Raw genomic sequence first — 3,620 nt, 5'->3', positions numbered from 1 at the left:
CAGCCTTAATAAAAGAGAAGCAGGTAATGAACATCTCAAAAGGGAATTGGACATCGGACATCGTCGACGCAGTGTTCATTCAACCAACGCTTAAGAAGATTAAAGGAAGATTATCAGCGGGGGTGACCTAAATTGGCTTACTTGTGGACGAATCTCTTGGTATAAATACCACCTTTTCTGTAAACTTTCTCATTCATATACCTGAAGAGAGAGACAGCAGTCTCTGAAATATAGTACTTTTCTCTCTACATTTTGGTGTTTTTATGGGCTCCTTTTATTAGATGGAATTCTGTGTTACAGAACATTTTTACCAGATACCAGATCTATATATATATATATATATATATATATATATATATATATATATATATATATATATATATATATATATATATATATATATATATATACTCATATACCCTCTAGACCTTGGGTCGTACTACGTAATATTTGGGTCGTGCAATCAGTGTACAGTAGTCTCTCTCTCTCTCTCTCTTCGCTCTCTCTCTCTCTCTCTCTCTCTCTCTCTGTTGCGTGTATTATGTAGAGTATCAATTTAGTGAACAACTTCTAATTTATGTTTTTCTTTTTTCTTCAAAAAGAAACCAAAAATTGGGGGGAAAAAAAATTCAAAAAAAAATTCCGGATGATTCACGATAATTCTAATCAAATGATTACAGTGTATTATTTTCTAAATATGTATAAAATATATATACATATCTGTATATATATATATATATATATATATATATATATATATATATATATATATATATATATATATATATATATATATATATATATATATATATATTATATATATATATCCAGTGAAATACTGCAATAACGAAATGACCCAAACACAATAGCTTCAAAGAATTTGTACAAATAACTTTTTTTTTCCCACAAACAAAATATCAATCAGGTATGAAAACGAAAACAGAAAAAAATATAATTATGCAGAAATTCCATCCTTAACATAGTCGCAATTTCTTTGAATAGAGCTGATGTATAGGCGACGTATTTCAAACAATATGCAGATAAAAAGAAACTGAAATACTTATAATACTGAAATATTGATTGACATTTACATTATTGGGTCAATAATTATTCTCAATATTTATTAATGTATGAATTTATCCAATTATGTCTTGCACGTCAGGCAATTGAAAATTTATATTGATTCCATCTGTTCAATGTAAAAAAAAAAATCTTCTGCAATGAAGGTCTTCCTCGAGCATATTTTTAAAGAATAAAAATATTTCTATTAAAAATAATAAATACAGGCATACGCTTAGTCCAAAAAAAAAAAACTGTAAATATTTCTAATATCCTATATTTTTTTCATTTTAAAACTAAGTTCCATCTGTTTAATAAATAAAAATCTTACGCAAAGATATATTGCAAGGTCTTCCTCCTGCATATTTTAGAGAATAACATAATATTTCTATTAAAAAATAATAAAAACAGGCATACGCTTTGTCCAAAAAAATTAAAATATTTTTATTATTCTATATTTTTTTTTTTATTGAAAAGTTGGAAGTGTCACAGTACCCTGCTATCGATACATAAGCCTATAACGTTCCATTTGTTTAATGAATAAAAACCTTACGCACATTTTACAGAATAACTTAATAATTCCACTGAATTATAATATATAACTTAATAATCCCATTAAAATATAATAGAAAAACATGCATATGCTTTGTCCAGAAAATTTAAATATTTTTCTTATTCTATATTTATATCATTTAAAATAAGTGTCACATTACTCTGGCTATCCTATATAAGTCTATGAACGATTTGAACGTTGCAACCATAATACTTCCTTCTGTGGCCCTGTTCGCTGGTACATAAGTAAGGCTAGAGGTTAATAGAACTTTCATATTGAGGACTTTTAGAATATTGTAACTGTTAGCTTACACACACAAGAGCGTAAAAATATGCAAATGTTCAGATTATTTTCTCAGTTCCCGGTGCATCTTTCATCTTCGTTCGTTTAAATGTGTACACTTCTAAGATTCTTCCGTCGAGTTTGACGAATTTGAACGAAAAGCAACGTAAATTAAAGATCTGTTGAGTAGTTATGATTTATGATATAAATAAAAATGGAAAAAATAAATGGTTGTGGTTTATAAAAAGTATTTTAAATTCGGCAACAAAGTAAAGAATATTCACTTCGAAAGAAGAACATAAAATAAAAGATCAGCTGAGTAGTTATAATTTATGCTATAAATAAAAAAAATGAAAAAAAAAACAAAATTCGAGAGGTTTATAAAAAGTATATCAAAATCGGCAACAAAGTATAGAATATCCACTTCGAAAGAAGAAGAAGAAGAAGATGGAAAAAACCTTAGCCCTCCCCAAATCTCGCATGGGGGTGGGGGACACATCTACTATACCCCACCACAGCCATCTCGTGCTACCACTACTACCACTACTACTACTACAACCGCGCCAGCTTATAATAACCCCGTAGCTCTCATCCATAACCCAGCGTCACAACAAACAAGATAATACTCTAAATGCCTCGCTCATTGTCTGCATAACCCCCCACCTCCCCGGACCAATCTCCCCCCCCCCCTCCTACCTGGGTAGGGAGAATCCCTTCGACACGACTATAAGATAATGTTCGCAGAGGGGTTTAGCCTGGGGAGGAGAGGGGAGGAGAGGGGAGGGGGTGGTTGGGGGGGTGGGGGCGTAGAGGGCTGACACGAGAAGGGTTAGGGGGTGGAGAGATGGTGAATGGTTGGGGGGTAGGAGGGGAGGGGAGTGAAGGGGAAATGCTAAGATTATTTAGAAAGGAGAGGATGATTCGGAAAGGGGGAGAAGACAAAAATAAATAAATGAATAAATAAATAGAAAAAATGAGACAATGAATAAAAGAATAAACATAAATGTTTGAATCAAAGTCAAAGTAGACATATTAATATAAAGTAATAATTCAGGGACCAAAAATACATTTTGTATAAAAAATAAATAAATAAATAAATAATAATACATCTTTTTTTTTATTATCTTATCGTATAGGAACGAATGCTTACAGAGAACAATACAAGCGTCCTAAATGCAAACATATTTGAAAAAGTTGAGTTTACAATGAAGTTAAGTTTACAGTGAAATTGTTGCAGTCTACACAAACACGCACACGCACACACACACACACAAAGCCAAATTCGTACAGGAATGAATGTTTAGATTAAAAAAAAAAAAATAAAAAACAGAAGCGTCCATACCGTAAATACACTTGGAACCGTTAACGGTTGAAACAATATTATCGCAATCTACCACACACACACACACACACACAAACACGCACATACACACAAAGCGAAAACCGTATAGGAACGAATGTTTACATGAAAACAAAACAAGCGTCGGTTGAAACAATATTATTACAAGATACGCACACAAACACACACACACACACAAAGCGAAAAACACGAAGCGAGAAACGCACATGAACGATTGTGTACGTTGAAAAAATGCAGGAGGCCATACTGTAGATATGTTTGAAACCGTAATTGGTTGAAACAAATTTATTTCAAACTATTCACAGACACACACACAAAGCAAAAACAACAGTTCTTTCCTCACATAGCCGCAACCTTCCCTTCCCC

This window comes from Macrobrachium nipponense, chromosome 44 (assembly GCF_015104395.2).
Source record: "Macrobrachium nipponense isolate FS-2020 chromosome 44, ASM1510439v2, whole genome shotgun sequence".
In the NCBI taxonomy this organism is placed as follows: domain Eukaryota; kingdom Metazoa; phylum Arthropoda; class Malacostraca; order Decapoda; family Palaemonidae; genus Macrobrachium; species Macrobrachium nipponense.
Note: the sequence above shows the minus strand (reverse complement) of the source record.